Genomic DNA, 17,769 nt, shown 5'->3' with positions numbered 1-17,769 from the left:
TGCTTCTGGGGACAGAGAGGAAAGAGGAAACTGGGTTTAAAAATATTTGTTTTCCAGATTCAGCTACTTATAATATGTTTACATTTTACTTCCAGTCTGTTTTAAATTGCAGATATCATTTTTAAGTTTTGTAATTGCAGATATTATCTTGCATTTTGTAATTTTCCCTTAATATTTTTTTATATACATTTATTTATTTTTGGCTGCACTGGGTCTTTGTTGCTGCGCTCGGGCTTTCTCTAGTTGTGGTGAGCTGGGGCTACTCTTTGCTGTGGTGCGCAGGCTTCTCATTGCAGTGGCTTCTCTTGTTGTGGAGCATGGGCTCTAGGCGCGCAGGCTTCAGTAGTTGTGGCACGTGGGCTCAGTAGTTGTGGCTCGCGGGCTCTAGAGCACAGGCTCAGTGGTTGTGGCGCACGGGCTTAGTTGCTCCGCGGCATGTGGGATCTTCCCGGACCAGGGCTTGAACCCATGTCCCCTGCGTTGGCAGGCGGATTCTCAACCACTGCGCCACCAGGGAACTCCCTCCCTTAATATTATAAAATGGGCTTTTTGTACATTACAATACTCTTTAAGTAAACATTATTATAATGGGTACATATTGAGATGAATATATTATAATTTATATTTGTATACTAAAATAAAAACAAAAATATTTGTTTCCAGTGTTTCAGTAAGAAAAAAAATGATAAACCAGATTACTTTTCCTATTGGCAGTCCATTTAGGGGTGTGACTGAAAGTCCTGTTAAAGAATTGCTAGATCTTTAATAAAAACAAGTTCCAAACTCAAGACCTCTTGAGATCTCATATAATTTAATTTTTGTTGTGATGGATAGTCTTGAAATACATGTATGATAGATGGTTGTAAGTGGCATTGACTAAAGCAAGACAATATATTTAAGAGATTGCATGCATTTCTGTGTGTATTTTCTCCATAGTGGTTAAGTACTATTAAAATCTTATCAGTTTCATCCTTAGTATGTTTCTCATTTTAAACATAAATAATGAAAGTAATAAATGTCCAAGGAAAACCAAAGGACACATTCATTCCATTCAAGCACTCTTGAACTATTATCTTAAAATTTCTTTTAGTGAGCTGAATGCCACATTTGCTTTCAGAATGTGATATAAATCTGTGACAATGGCATGTAAATTTACAAATGAGATAAAAATATTATGATAGGAAAAGTTAAAAAAAATCAATGCTAAGTGATCATCAGAGTTGCACTGTTATTTAAATATAAAGTATGAGAAAATATTAATAGCTTAATTTGTATCCATTCTTTAAAATGAATAAGGACTTGGTTATAAATATAGGGAAGTACATAAAAGAAGATAGTGTGATGTCGTACAAAGAGTGTAGGAGTGAATAGTAGAATACCTAACTTCTAGCTGAAGCTCAGCTATTATTTGACCATGTTATCTTGGGAAAGCCATTTGACGTCTCCCAGCTTCTATTTCCTCGTTTGTAAAACGAGATAATGCATTTCGTCTTAGGTCACAGCCAGTTCAATCCTATGATTGTGTATGTGGATATCTGGGGGAGATACACATACGACAAAATTTAGTTTAGAATCAATGGAGTTGCTTCCTCTTCATAATACAAACGTGACTTGTTGGGATTATGTTCCTCCTTCTATCAATATAGTTCTAACTTTTCAACCCCTCATCCCCAACACACATATAACACAGCCTTCTCATATTAAATAATTCAGTTTGCGGCATATGCTCTTATTGTGGCAAATTTCACACGTTGCTGTTTTTGAACGTGACCTTAAGAATAGGCTTAAAAAGTGTTTTTAGCAGAAAGCTGAGAAATACAAGGTTTGGGGTTGCACATAACTGAGTCAAGTTGATTCCATTTTTTCCTTTGACCAGCATTCTAACCACTCTGCTATATTATAAATGTGAGTCCTTGTTCAGAAAGTGAACAAAGCAAGAAGTGAGGCACATATCAAACAACTTTATCCCCATTACTGGAAGAGCAACTCATACATCCTGTTGAGAACCTTTTACATTTAGAAGAATGTATGTGAGACTAAAGCATTACCCAGCTTCTGTGGAGGGGAGTGTGAGCCCACCATTATTATGACATCATATTTCTATGAAAATAAAGAACTCATTCACTTACAGTGCTATGTCAGTTAACTAAAATCATGACAAAAGTGTGAGTTCATCTTTGCTTCTGTGTCTGATAAGACAAAGAAAAACCAAGAATGGAGACTTGGGGTAGTGGGAAGGCAGATATAAGCCTAAGAAAAAGAGTCTTACATTTGAGCAAATAGTGTAACAGAAGAAGTAGAGTGACATACTACCAGGCTATGTCTACTTGATATCAGAATATCCTGGGTTTAGTTACATGATCCATTACTTTTTCCTTAAGAAAGGCATGCTGGTTTTTTAGCTGTGTGTAATATCTCTCAAAATGATAGGAACACATAAACCACATAGATATGGACATCAATAGCAGTGTAAGACCCAGTCACAGAGTATCTGTACATAGAAATAGAATGTATGGAGAGTTCTGGATTTATATTGAATCCACGAATAGAAGTATAGAGACATTGATTTGGCCATTTGAAACTCTCTGTGGGAATAAAATCCTATTTTCTCCCTCGGAGTAGACACGTTGGTGTGGATGTTTCTGTGAGACCATCGGACAATGTGTTTTTGACAAAGGAAACCATCATTCCTTGTAGTTACAAAGAGTTTTCATGTACATTACCTCACTTAATCCTCAAAACATTATGATTATGTATTATGATTACATAGTATCACTGTTCCCTTGTACAAGTAAGGAAACTGAGACTTACAGAGACGATAAGTGACACAATGACAGTCACACAGCTTTTAGGTGTCGGTCACGATCTGAATCAGTTGTGAACTGCAACTCCCTACCCTTTTTGTTGCCTCTTCTCACAGTCCTATTAAGTTTGGGCTTAACAGAGTCATACTTTAAAGCCATTTTGGGCAACACAATACTTCACTTTTTTTTCATGCTTCACTTCTTTTTTAAACAATTCTCAGGGATATCAACTTTGAAAGCTTCCTTTACAAACCAATGGATTAATGAGCCCAGTTCACTGTACCCCTTAAAATCACACCTGTCGTTTCAAATATAAAATTATACAGCATTATATTCCTCATTGTCTTTATAACTCAGCAATTGTACTAAAATCAACCAAAAGTGATTTTAATGAATTAGCTCTCAAAGTGGAACCAATGTTAATACCTGATCCAGTAGAAATGGGTATTGAAACCAAATGGGAAGAAAAACTGATGATAAACCTTTCTAATTTTGAAGCATTGCACACACTTTTAGTGCCATAGTTGTGCTCTTTAGTCACCAAACACAAGTCCTATAGGGAAGTACTACTAGGGAATGTGCTACCCATTTCTCTGCATCGTGAGTAAACCCATGAATAGCAACAGAAGCTGCAAATACACTTTAATATAAAATGTAAATGCTTCGTTGACTGTAGGATGTATGAAATGTAATCACTTGAAAAGTAGTAAATATGAAGACATTTCCATGCATGACATTCTTTAAATATGTTTAAGGACAGCATCATGAATTATGTGTTTTTAAAGGTTTCCTAAGATTCTTCCAAGGTCATGCGGGCAGTTAAATACTCCATCGTCACATCTCTGTGGTAACTTTCTGTCACAGGGATGTAGACCCTCATCTTCTATATACTCCATTCCTTCTTTCATTCTTTCCTTCTTTCATTCAGTCGGCACTGATTAAGCATCTACTATGTAGCAAGCAGACATTGTAATTGTCCTATCTGGTCCAAGGACATAGTGACCAAAACTCCCTTCACTGCTTACGCCATCTTAAGCAAAGTTTGTTTGTTTGTTTGTTTTTATAAATTTATTTATTTATTTTTGGCTGCGTTGAGTCTTCGTTGCTGCGCGCAGGCTTTCTCCAGTTGTGGCGAGCGGGGGCTACTCTTCGTTGCAGTGCACAGGCTTCTCATTGCGGTGGCTTCTCTTGTTGCAGAGCACGGGCTCTAGGCGCGTAGGCTTCAGTAGTTGTGGCGCACAGGCTCAATAGTTGTGGCTTACGGGCTCTAGAGCACAGGCTCAGTAGTTGTAGTGCCCTGGCTTAGTTGCTGCGCGGCATGTGGGATCTTCCCAGACCAAGGCTCAAACCCATGTCCCCTGCATTGGCAGGCGGATTCTTAACCACTGCACCACCAGGGAAGCCCTTAAGCAAAGTTTTATAGATGAATTTTCTTTCATTACTTCCATAATGGCCCACCCTCCCTCCCTTTCTCCATCTTATAAACAAATATATATATCTATGTGTGTATATATATGTGTGTGTGTATATATATATATATGAGCTATTGCGACACTAATACTATAAAAGTAGTACCTTTTCAGATCTCTGGTTTACAAATTCTTCAATAATTTCTGACTGGGAGTTTGGTCTATGTAATAAGATTAGCAAGATTCGTGGAAGGACATGGAATCATATTTAGCTGGCCAACAGAAATATTTGCGTGGCTTCATTTTTTTTAAAAAAACTAAACAAGATTTTTAATTGAAAAGAATTAAAAGTTCCAACGGAGAAGTTTCTGTTCTTTACTTGGGTGAGATAGGTTTTTGAAGCAGGCTTCTATCTATCTATCAGTTGGCCAAAAAGTTCGTTCGGGTTTTCGTAACATTGTACAGAACAACCCAAGCGAACTTTTTGGCCAACCCAATATGTATGTATGTTTGTCCTTATCATCATTGAGTACATGATTTGATCCTTTAAATGTGTTGATGGATTTTGAACATTTTCCTTATGTTCTTTTTCTTTTTTTAAGGATCTTGGGCTAATCATTTTACGTTGTGGTTTATGGGGTCCCTTCTAGGCAGGAAGTGTAGGTGATCTGGGCAGTCTGCTCCTACAAATAATGTGGACCCATTACCAACTGAGGGTGAGGAGAGGACAGCCAACTTTCTTCACTTCAGTTTTGCTGAGGGTTGGTTCTGCCGATGTCTCCTTAGCATGCCCTTCCTTGACTTTTTCTTTAATAAAGCCAAAAATGATTCTGCTTGTGGTTCGATCACAGAACTCAGAAGAAAAGAAGTCTGTGGCCATTCTCAAAGGAAATGTTTTCCTGCATCAGTGGTTCTCAAATGTTAGTGAACCTCAGAATCACTTGGAAGACTTATTAAAACACAGATCACTGTATGATCACACTGTGTGTGGGCCCCACTTGCAGAGTTTCTGATTCAGTAGGTCTGGGATGGGGCCTGAGATTCTGCATTTCTAACAAGCTCCCAAGTGAGGCCGCTGCTGGTCCAGGGCCCACACTCTGAGAACCATTATTCTGCATTAAACACTTGCTGTGTACAGCTGGGTTTAAAAGGTTAAAAGTTATATATATGACTTCTGCAAGACACTTTGAGAACTTTAGAGTTAGACTGCGGAAAATAAGCATAATGTCATGCAGAAAATTCTGTATCAGAGGAGTGTTACTGTGCTACAAGAAGGTGGAGACCCAAGCACTTGTCTTTGAGGCAGAAAAGAAGAGGGTGAAGGGAACTTTTAGTAGATTCCTAGTAACACCATATGAATTTATAACTATAAATCCAAAATGTAAATATGGATAAATATAATAAACATAATGTAAATATGAATTTATAGTTACTATATTTCAAGACACATGATCTAGATGTAGATACTGAGCCCTTGAAGTAGCCAGTCCAAATTGAAGTGTGTTGTAAGTGTAATATACACATCAGGTTTCAAAGACCTTAGTACCAAAAAAAAAAGGAATGTAAACCATCTCATTAATATTTTTGTATTGATTATATGTTGAGGTGATAATATTTTGATGTATTTGGTTAAGTAAAATATATCATTATAATTAATCTCACCCATTTCTTTTTTTTTGATTATTTGAAGTTAGACATTTCTCTTGAAAATGAACCAAGTGAGCCTGTAGCTTCAAGTAAAACAACCGACAGTGTTTCTTTTTTACTTTTTCAATATGTCTACTAGAAAATTTAAAATAGCGTATGCAGCTCTCCTTATATTTCTGTTGGATAGTACTGGTCTAGAAGGTAAATCTCAAAACCTAGCATGGATAAGAGTCACCTGCAGAACTTGTTAAAATACCCCCCAAGACTCAGTAGGTATTGGCTGAAGTCTGTGATTCTGCATTTCTGTCAAGCTCCCAGGAGATGCTGTTGATCTGTGACCACGTATAAAAGATTCGTTCCCAAAATGTGGGTCACAGAGTTTTACGGAGAGGTGTAGAAATATATTTTTGCATGAAGCATTGTCTGTAGCTAGAATACAAAATTGTCTTGCCCATATACCAGTATTTTTCATAAATAAGTAACTGCAGCTGTGGTTACTAAACTCATACAGATTTTTATCGGTCGGTCACTTTTTCACAATTAGCAGATACTAAGTAATACTTTTATTATGTGGGGGTCCTCTAAGTCGTGGAAAGTTAATATGGGATCCACAGGCTTGAAAAGACTGAAAGCCACTATCCAAAAATATTGTAGGAAAAATTATTCGAACACATTCTCAACTGTAGGTAGCTCTTGTAAAAAGATTTCAACTATAACATCGAGTTTGATGTGCCCTTTGGCAGGAGTTTTTTAAAGTTGAAGGTAAAGGAAATGAAAAGAACAAAGGAAAGAAGAATGTGTTTGTTTTAGAAAAGGTTGGGTCACAGAAGGATTTGTTGACATTAGGAATAGAATGACCCATGAAAAAAGGGACAATTGAGTTCTAGGAAAACATCTTTTCAGTAAAGAGAGAACAATCATTTATGCTGAACCTCATCTCTGTTTAAAAAACAAAACAAAACAGAAGTGAACAAGTCCCTTTAAAGATTTAAAGGAATGTGTACATCTAAATGTCCAGGCTAGTTACAGCCCTTAGAACACACTTAGGTTAAAGTGCACTGTCAAGCTTATGGACGTTTTCCTCAGTCATTGTGGTTTACAATGTTTTTACAGCTAATTGTACTTTATTCAAGAGGAATGATACTGAAGTTGCCCAGGTACCCTTGAAAGTAACGTAGATCAGATGTTCCAGAGTCCAACCTCCTCACTCCAAAGAAGAAGAATCTAGTTTTCAAGGGCATACTTTATTATTTTTTTTTAAAGGCATCAGGATGTGTGGGATTACAGGGAGAAAAACGAATGATGTAGGGAGTGTGACCAAAAAAAATTTATGAGGTACAAAATGAGAGTGAAGCCAGTAGGAGTCAAAGATATGTTTATGAGTTAGAATGAAAGGCATATTAATTTTTCTTAGAGAGTTTATAAAGTGAACCAAAATCATTATGAAGTATGAGTTTGGTTACCTGAATGCTTGATCTTTCTGTACTACTTTCTTTCTGATTTGTTTTCATCAGGAACACTTTTTGCTAGTTCTGAAGCCAGCTACTGTGGCAATACATATAATAGTTTTATTATTGTTTTTAAAGATGTAATGTGTTCCTGTTAAATGTGTTTAAACAGCAGTTTTATGTATGTATGTATTTCTTTTAGCCTCTTGATCTCTCTAATTTCTTTTCAGAAATACGCATATAATTATGAGTACTTAAAATTGCCTTAATGCCCCTTTTCCTTCTCCCTTAGTGTGCAACTGACATTTGCCCTTTCCTCAGAATTCTCACTGCTTTATTCTTTATTCTTCTAAGTGTCCTTCTCCCTCCAGCCTGACCTCCCTCCTTCACTGCAGCCTGACCCCGCCCCACCCATTCTTCTGCATTTGTTTGCCCTGGTGGTTTGCTTCTTTGCTTTTCCCACTCTCCCGCTGCGTGTGAAACACTCCGCCAGCAGCTGCTCACATTTCCCAGGCTACGTCATGCACAACATTCAAAGAGCTGCTGTTCTCACATTTCCACCAGAAAGACTCCACCTCTTCTCCTTCCCTCCGCATTCCTCTAGAAATAACCCGCTTTCAGACCAAATGAAAAGCTGGATGTTAAAGCCAACTCTGTAAGTAGGACTGGAAACCAGCTTATGAAATTCACAAATGCTATTTTTAAAGGTCAGTACCACAAAGGGAATCTTAAGTTACTGTAGGTTGTCTTAATATTTCTTTATTCTTACAAATTCTATAATGTCCTTAAAATAATGATCATTATGATATAAATTCTCCCTTCAGTTAATATATTCATTCATTTCAGAGGTAGAGCTGTGGTTGGAAAATATGATAAATTAAGAAAGTATTAGAAATACAGGTTTTTTTATACAGGGCCATACTTTTTGGGCCAATGAAGTCGCACAAGATAAATTCGAGAAGAATTGTTTTTAGTGAGTATTATGCACTGCTGAAATTAATAACGAGCACTTATCTAGCATTTACTGCCTGCCATTCACTATTCTAAGCATGTTTACGTGTACTGTATTCATGCTTTTAAGCCTCACAATCACCCTTTGAGGTAGATATTATTTTTATCCTCGTTTTACAGATGAGGAGAATGAGAAACTAAAAGATTTGATGGCTGGCCTGAGGTCACACAGCTGGTAAATGAGAGCCAGGATTTGAACCCAGGCAGCCTGGCTGTGGAGTCTGTCAGAACGACTGACTATACAGTACCAGTTCTTTGCTATAAAGTTAGATACACATGACAGTATGTCCTCTTCATTTACAGTTCAAACCTTTAAGCAAAAAGTATAACTTTCTCCTTACATTTACTCATGTGTCAGGGATCACCTGCATTAAGAGTTTAGGAAATGCAGATTTAAAGTAGGATGAGTATATATGAACCTCAGACCACACTCTCAGGAATAGCCTGTTTAGAACCGAGTCTGAATCATTCACAGATTCAAAAGGAGAATCTCATCTGTAGAACCAGGAGGAATTAATCATCAAAATCTTCCTGAAGTGTGCAGAAATACTCCTTCATTCAGTCAATATTTTCCATTTAATAAATATTTTTCTGGTCCCTACCCTCTGCCAGACTCTGTGCTATATAGTAGGGATGCAGTCATGGAAACACTAAGCACTCCCTGCCCTAATGGGGGTTATAGTTTCTTGGGAAGACAGACAGTTTAAAAATTCCCATATAATAATTACAAATTGTGGTAAGTGTTATGAGAGAAGATGCAGAGAAAGTGGCCTTCCAACTGAAACCTAAAGGATGAAGACAGGTTAGCTAAGTGACTTTTCTATTCATCTGTAGCTTTTATTCTAAATAAAAGCCTGAAGCTTGGGACTAACAAACAGAGTAGTAAAATTCCAGTATGTAAATTTAATAACTAGAAATCATTTGAAGTAATGGACTGCAGAGTTAATATATAATTAAGTCACATCAAAAGAGAATTTCCTATCATTCTCTATCACAGACAGCATCCTGTTTGCTTGCTTCGTGGCACTTAACGAAAATCTATAGCTATGTGTTTGTTTATTAAAAGTTTATCTGCACCACTTTGAATGTCAGCTCCGTGAAGGCAGCAGGGGCCCTAACTACCATATCTACTGATACTTGGCAGTATCTTTTACATAGTAGGCATTCAATAAATAGTTCTTGAATCGCTGAAAGCATGAAATTAAGCAGAAATGTTGTTGAAAACTAAAATAAGTGGGAAACTATACCACAGGGGGTATATTAGGAAACAAGACTATTATTTCTGAAGAAACAGTATTCATGTCTAGATCTGTGGATGTATAAAGTTTACCAATGCTTAAATAATTTTCAAAAATTCCAAAAAGAAACATAATTGATCAAAAATTAAATGTGCATCCTTTACTCTGTGGTGAACATGGTTTACTCATATCTTAGACCCTTATCAACAATTAATGATCTGTCTGCTCTGATGACATGGAATATACTTAATATTACCTTTGGAGGAATATGAGATAAAATAGCTTTTCTTCCTCTCCCCGCTTTATTTTAATTTAGGTATAATTTTTTTTAGGTATAATTGACATATAATTATACTCATTTCAAGTATATGACACAATGATTTGATATTTGTATCTATTGTGAAATGATCACCACAATTTGTCTAGTTAACATTCATCACCATACCTAGTTACAAAATCTTTTTTCTTGTGATGAGAACTTCTAAAATAAACTCTTTTAGCATCTTCCAAATATGCAATACAGTATTTTTGTGTGTGTGTGTGCAGAAATGTTCGTGGAAGCCTTATTCACAATAGCCTCAAACCGGAAACAACCCAATCCATGAATAGGTGAGTGAATAAACCTATTTGGTATATTCATATAATCCATTACTACTAGGTGATGGAAGGAATTAAAAAGAGCAAACTATGAATGTGTGTAACAACATGGATGAATACCAAAAACGTGTTGTGCAAATAAGCTGGACCCCAAAAAATAGATACTCTATGGTACCATTTACAAGAAGTTCTAGAACAGGCAAAACTAATCTATGGTGAAATAAATCAGAATGGTAGTTGTCCCTGGAAGGTACAAGGAAAGACGACCAGGAATGGGCATGAGAGAACTTTCTGGGATGATGGAAATATTCTATATCTTGATAGGAGTTACAAGGTTACGTATTTTCCGTAACCCACCAAACTGTACAATAAAACTTGTGCATTTCACTGTATGTAAACCATACCCCAATAAGAATGTTTTTTTAAAGACTCACATAATACCTAAGTGTATAGAATAAACCTTGAAAGTTTTTCTTAGCCTGACCATCTACCTGCACCCCGCTTTCCCTTGTCAAACACACACACTCCCCACTCAGTTTGGCCTGTTATCCTTCCAGGCTTGTTAATGCATTTACATGCCTACGTAACATACCCCGTCCCTCCCCCCCACACACATTTTCTTCTTACCTACACAGCATCAGAACATAGACGTTGTTCTATGCAGAATTGTCTCTGAGAGAGCACATCTGACTGTCATTACCTCCCTGCCTCTTAAAGCTTTCTAATGGCTTTCCCTTGCCTTAGGACAAAGTTCGACCCCCTAACCCTGCTTATAAGTCCCGGGGAGGTCCAGGCCCTTCCTCCCTGGCCAGTCTCACACCCCCATCTTCCTTGTCCATTAGAGACTTCTTCCTGCCTGTGCTCCCTCGGCCTGAAACATTTCCACCATCCTCCTGCTTTTGATCTGGCTCTTTTTTTTTTTTTTTAAACTGTATCTTTTTCATTCCCTCCTAGAGATTCTTTTTTTTTTTAAACTGAAGTATAGTTGACTTACAATGTTGCATTAGTTACAAGTGCACAGCAAAGTAATTCAGTTATACATACATATATATCTATTCTTTTTCAGATTCTTTTCCGTTACAATATGGCTCTTAGGCTCTTAATACACATTCTTTTGGTCACTTCTTTTTTTTGTTTTTGTTTTTTTTTGCAGTAACCTTTTTTTTTTAACATCTTTGTTGGAGTATAATTGCTTTACAAGGGTGTGTCAGTTTCTGCTTTATAACAGTGAATCAGTTATACATATACATATGTTCCCATATCTCTTCCCTCTTGCATCTCCCTCCCTCCCACCCTCCCTATCCCACCCCTCTAGGTGGTCCCAAAGCACCGAGCTGATCTCCCTGTGCTATGCGGCTGCTTCCCACTAGCTATCCATTTTACATTTGGTAGTGTATATATGTCCATGCCACTCTCTCACTTTGTCCCAGCTTACCCTTCCCACTCCCCGTATCCTCAAGTCCATTCTCTAGTAGGTTGCAGTACAGTATTATTAACTGTAGTCGTCATGCTGTACATTACATCCCTGTAAAGTTATTTATTTTACAACTGAAAGTTTGTACCTTTTGATGCCCTTCACCCATTTCACCCACCCACCTCCACCTGTGGAAACCACCCATCTTTTCTCTGTATCTATGAGTTCATTTTTTTGTTTTGTTTTATTTGGTTTAGATTCCACATATCAGTGAGATAACACAGCATTCGTCTTTCTGAGTTATTTCACTTACATGTAATGCCCTCAAGGTCCATCCGTGTTGTCACAAATGCCAAGATTTCATTGTACATTTTCTTTATCCACTCATCTGTCAGTGGACACTTAGGTTGTCTCCATGTCTTGGCTATTATAAATAACACTGCAATGAATTTTTAGAAAATGTGGATGAACTTTAATTTTCTAGTTTGATATAAATAGGATATACAGTATACACTCTTTTTTGGTCTCATTTCTTTCAGTCACCATACATATCTTGAGATTCATCCATGTTGTTACGTGAATCAATAGTTTATCCCTGTTTGTTGCTGACTAGTATTCCATTATATGAAAATACTCCAGTTTATTTATTCATTCACCTTTTAGTGGACTTTTGGGTTGTTTCCAGTTTGGGGCTATTACAAATAAAGCTGCTATGAACATTCATGTACAAGTCTTTAAATGGACTTATGTTTTTATTTCTCTTGAGTAAATGCCTAGGAGAGGGACAGCTAGATTATACGGTAGGTGTGTGTTTAACCTGTTAACACAAAGCAGCTGTGCCATTTTACATTCCCACCAGCAATGGATGAGAGTTACAGTTCTTTCATATTCTCTCTAAATTTTGATATGGTCAATCTTTTATATTTTAGCCATTTCAATAGATACGTAGTAGTATCTCACTGTGGTTTTAATTTGCATTTCCCTAATGTCTAATGATGTAACTTCCAGCTTTCTTGTTATGAGTGCTGGCATGGTGTAACTTTTTTTCATTTGTTTGCTTTTTGCCTATTTGTATCTTTATATTTAATGTGCATTTCTTCTAGGCAGTGTATAATTGGATTTTGCTTTCTTTTAATCCAATCTGACAATCTCTTTTAATGGGGAATATTTAAACCATTTATATTTAATGTGATTATTGACATAGTTAGGTGTAAACCTATCATCAAGCTACTTATTTTTGCTTCATCCCATTGGTTCTTTGCTTGTTCCTCTTTTTCTGTCTTTGTTCCTCTTTTTCTGTCTTTGTTTAGATTAATTGGAATTAATGAGTCCATTATCTCCTATGTTGACATATTAGCTATAACTGTTTTGTTGTTTTAGTGGTTGCTTTAGGGTTTACAGTATACATCTTTAACTTATCACAGTGTATCTTTGAGTGGAATTAGACCACTTCACATATGATATAAGAAACTTTCTATAATATATTTCTATTTATCCCTTTCCAAAGTGTGTGCTACTGTTTGATCCTTTGGGGTCTTTTAAGATTAAGTGGGATTAGGTCAACACTCAGTCTAGGGCTAATTATTCCCCACAACTGAGGCAAGACCATTCTCTGTACTCTACCCAATGCCCTCTGAATCTTGAGGGCTCCAGTATGATTGGTAGGAAATAGGCATTGCTCCCTGCCATATATGAGTGCTGGATGGTGTTATTTCTAATCCTTCCTGGTGATTTTTCCCCAGCCCCCCACAGTTTCCTCACACATGTGCTAATCAGTACTTAGCTAAATACTTGAGGGAGACCCTCTATAGATCTCTAGGGTTCTCTCTCTGTGCAGCTCTTTCCTCTCTGGGCTTCTGTCCTATGAATTCTAGCTATCCTAGGCTTCTCAGAGTCTCAGTTCGATCCCTTCAACTCAGGAAGTCTGCCAGGATCCTCCTGGGTTCTTCTTCCCCATGCTGTGGTCTGGAAACTCTCAAAGTAGTAATCTGGGACTATCCTAGGGCTCACCTCATTATGTTTTCCGTGTCTCAGGGGTCACTGTGCTTCCTTGTCTGATATCCATTGTCTTACAATCCATTGTTACATGTATTTTGTCCATGTTTTGGTTATTTCAAGACAGAGGTTAAATTTGGTCCTTATTACTCCATCTTGTTCGGAAGCAGGGGTCCTAAAATAGCTTTTGAAGTACTGGGTTTTTTGCCTTGATTTGGAGATCATACGCAAAGAATGTTGGAGGGAAACACATAATTAGTTGATAATGGGCAATCCTCCAGACACAGAGATGCTATTAGGCACTTACCAACATTGCACATACTTTGTTTTTCTTTCACAATAGCAGTGATTGCCTTGCACTGTTTCCATCATACTTTGCCTAGTTGTATTTAGGGCCTTGCTTTTGCAATCAAGTTGGCTAAGCCTCAAGCCTTAGTCTATATCTAAAGAATCTGGCCAGGGCCTAAAGCCAAAGCACAAGGTGCTCCAAGCATTAATTGGCCAATAGTACAGCTGCTAAATCTACTTTTAAAAGAGCTGAATATGTCAGTGTTTCATTGCTTTAAAAATATCCACTTTGAATTACTGAATATTTTAATATTCTTTATACTTCAGCAATCATTCTTTAAAAGCTTCTGTTTAATTATTTTTAATACTATATCATTTAATGACCAATGTACTACCATGCATGTCTTATTTGAGGAAAGATGGCCTGTTTAAGTTGTTACTACTCATCAGTTCAGAGGATTTTAGTTCTGGAAGTCCAGAAATCCAACCCTTGATTTTACAGACATCACATGATATGTCATAGTTCACCCTGCTAGTTAATAATGGAACCAGAACCAAAAACATGTTCTATATTCTTCTCACATCGTTTCATTTTATTCCTAAAAACACATCCTTCAGTTTAAATATTCTATATTCTAAAACGTTTTTAAAAGGAATTACTTATCCAAATCCCACCAGTCTTGCAAGGTCCATGTGAAACAATGCGATAAAGACTGTGAAAGTGCTTCAGAAACTATTAAATACTATAAAAATGTAAGTTTATTATTAGAACTGCAGTTCATTTCTGTGAAGCCTTTCTAAACTTTTTCACTTTTCTGAACTTGATTATGCAGTATCTTTTCTAATACATTTGTTCTTCCTCTATAAGAATTTAATCCTTTCTGCCCTGCTGCGTTGTAAAAAGAGGGACTCTTCTTTTCTAGAATCTACTGATATTTTATAGTATTACACATCTAGTGGGTTCCCATTAAATACATGTCGAATAAAATTGAACCAAACTTCTTTCTAGATGTGTGGGCGAAAGAACTATTCTGATCCTTAAAAAGAAAAGGTACTTTCAAAGATTAGTTATGGTAACACTTGCTCTTTTATATTTGCAATAAAATTGTTTTAATTTGTCTTACATTCAACTGATGCAGCATGTCTGCATCTCCTTGTTAAAACTGAACAGATTTCCAGGTTAATGTAATATTGATAATGTCTAACAACAGCTGCCTATACTAGCAAGAAAAAGAAGGTATGAGAGCACAGTCGTGAACTTCAGATTTTTCCCTCTGCTTTTGGCGTGCCTTTCCTCTGAATTATAGCTTACATTTCTTTATTATCTCAGTTTGACTTAGTCTTTCTAAATATGCACTTCTGTTTCCATCAATAAATATTTACTGAATTGCCTCTTAATGTACTTTCTTTTTGTAACATAGAAAACTCACATTTGGGTGGATCACTCTATACATGGCACTTAGGAAATATAAAAAGATTTTGAATTGCTTCAAACAAGTCAGGACCCCCAGTTCTCAGGCATAGTTTTCTCTTCAGACACTTAAACTTTAGGGGCAATAAAGTTATCCACGGAGCTAGAGCTATGGTGCTACACTTGGGAATTCTAACGTTAGCCTCTTTGCATTAAGTCCATTATCCATCATGTATCTCAGTATATTTCTGTGCAATACATAGAATTTTCCTTTCAGAGTTACCTTTCCTCTTCCTGAATGTTACCTGCTGCCTGTCTGCTGAGTGTACTCTTAAACCCTCTTCTTCTCCATGGGTAGTGGCCCCTTTCCTGCTGGGCAAATTAGATACTGATCCTGGTCACTGCAGCTTCCTTTCCAGCCTTTTCTGCTCCTATAGCAAGCATGAGAGTTCTCTGTTGGTAGTTAGGATCTATCCCTAGGAAGGTGGGACAAGTTGTCCTCAGTTAGGCCCCAAAGGAGTATTGTTTAATCTCCAGGGTGTGGTGGAGACACTATTATTTCCATTTCCCCAAACCTGCTCCCTCTATTCTATACACGTACACCCTTCTCCCTTGCTGGCAGAGACCTGGTTTCTTCAGGATCTACCCTCCTCCAGATGACCATGCTCACACAGGAAGGCCTCAGCCCCAGGGAATGAATAATGACAGTACTGAGCTATTTCATGGTGATCTGCTGCTCCCCATCTCCTGGCCAAGCATCAGACATGGGCATTTAATGCAATCTCTGGCAATAAGATACAAAGGGAAGTCTGCTAGTGGAGCATCTGAGAAAGGTTCTCCTCACCCAGGGAACTAAATGGATGTTCTTTTTCTTTTGGCTGCTGTGCCTACTTCTTCCCTGTACCTGGAATGCTCTTCCCCCAGATATCTAAGTGAGTAACTCTGTCACTTTCTTCCAGTCTTGCTCAAATCTCAGCTTCTTAAAGAAACCTCCTTGAAAATTAACTACCCTATTTAAGCAGCAACCTGCCCTACGTCCCCCTTCCCAGTCATCTCAATTCAATCCCCCTTACCCTGTCATGGTAGTTCTTCTACAAAGATGTCCCCCCACCACCACCACCATGAACCATGCCTCCAGTGTACCTTGTATAGTCCCCTCCCACACTGAATCTGGGCTGGCCTTGTATTACAAATCAAAGGCACAAGTGACATGGCAAGATCCAAGCCTAGATCAGAAGAAGGCTTGCAGCTTCTATCTTGGTCACTTGGAATACTCACTCTGGGGGAACTGAGCTGCTATAAAAGAAGTCTGACTACCATAAAGTCACTGTGCTGTGAGGAGCTCTAAGCTAGCCACAGGGAGAAGCTACATGAAAAGACAGAAATGCTTGGCCAGCCCCCAGCCGTTGGAGCCATCCCATGTGAGGCGCCAGATGTGAGCAAAAAAACTGCCTGGGACATCCATCTCAGTCGAGCCTTCAGATGACTCCTGCTCCAGCTGCCATCTGACTGCAAACACATGAAAGACCCCAAAGAAAAAACACCCAGCTGAGCAGATAGTGATAAATGTTTGTTTAAAACCACTAAGTTCTAGGGTGGTATGGTTCTCAGCAATAGGAATAGCTGGCCTGTTTTTCTTCTTCCCATAACATTCATAGTATACTGCAGAATTAACATATTTAGTATGCTTTTTTTAATTGTCTGTCTCCCACCATGAGAAAGCAAGCTTCAAGAAGCCGGGGATCTTGTCTGTTTTGTTTGCTACTGTATCCAAGGCACCTAAGAACCGTTCTTAGCATGGTAAATATTTGCTGAATGAACGAATGAATGAATGAATGAATGAACCAGAACTCGAGTAGCTTTTTGTGAGTGTGTGGTGAGTTCACCTAAGGATGGCAGAGTGGAAAGATGGGAAGAACCTGAGTCCTAATAATGCCATTGTGCTTCTGAGTTACCCAGTCCTCTGCTCTTGCCTCTGCACTCCTATTCAAGCCATTTTGTGCTAGGTTTTCTATTACCTGCAGCAGAAAGCATTCCATCCGGCACATGGTCTTTCAGATCATCCTAATTTGCAGCCATAGGACTCAGACATGACTGAACCAGAGGATGAATCCAAGTGGCACACACCATGACATTCTCAAAACATGACACTCCTACTGAGTGAAGTACCTAGTTTATAATATATTCTTTCCTTAGTCCTTCTCCCAAGAGACCTCCTGGTCTCCCTGCAACAGATATCTGGAGAGCCACCAATATGACTATAATACACTTCTGGATATGTAACTCCAGAACTGGTTACAACTTTAGCTTTCTCTCAGTTCCCATAAGTCCCCATCCCATGAATTTGCCACACTTACCTGAATTTCTCAGGCAAGCTGGGACCAATGCCACTCAAGCTGGAACCTCCACCACATAGCAAAAACCAAACATTATTCATTGCCTCTTACTTGCAATGAATTATATAAAACCTGAAAAATAAACAAGTAAATAAAGTCACTATTTGGTTA

General features: G+C 37.8%; 1 protein-coding gene across 1 annotated transcript in view; it reads left to right on the top strand.

The window, feature by feature from the left end:
- The window catches only part of LOC118889001 (dystrophin), a 1,535,792-nt gene that overhangs the window by 1,391,766 nt on the left and 126,257 nt on the right, over positions 1-17,769 (top strand). The window lies entirely within an intron of this gene.

Source organism: Balaenoptera musculus, chromosome X, assembly GCF_009873245.2.
Source record: "Balaenoptera musculus isolate JJ_BM4_2016_0621 chromosome X, mBalMus1.pri.v3, whole genome shotgun sequence".
Lineage (NCBI taxonomy): Eukaryota > Metazoa > Chordata > Mammalia > Artiodactyla > Balaenopteridae > Balaenoptera > Balaenoptera musculus.
Note: the sequence above shows the minus strand (reverse complement) of the source record. Positions and strands in the feature narration are given on the sequence as shown.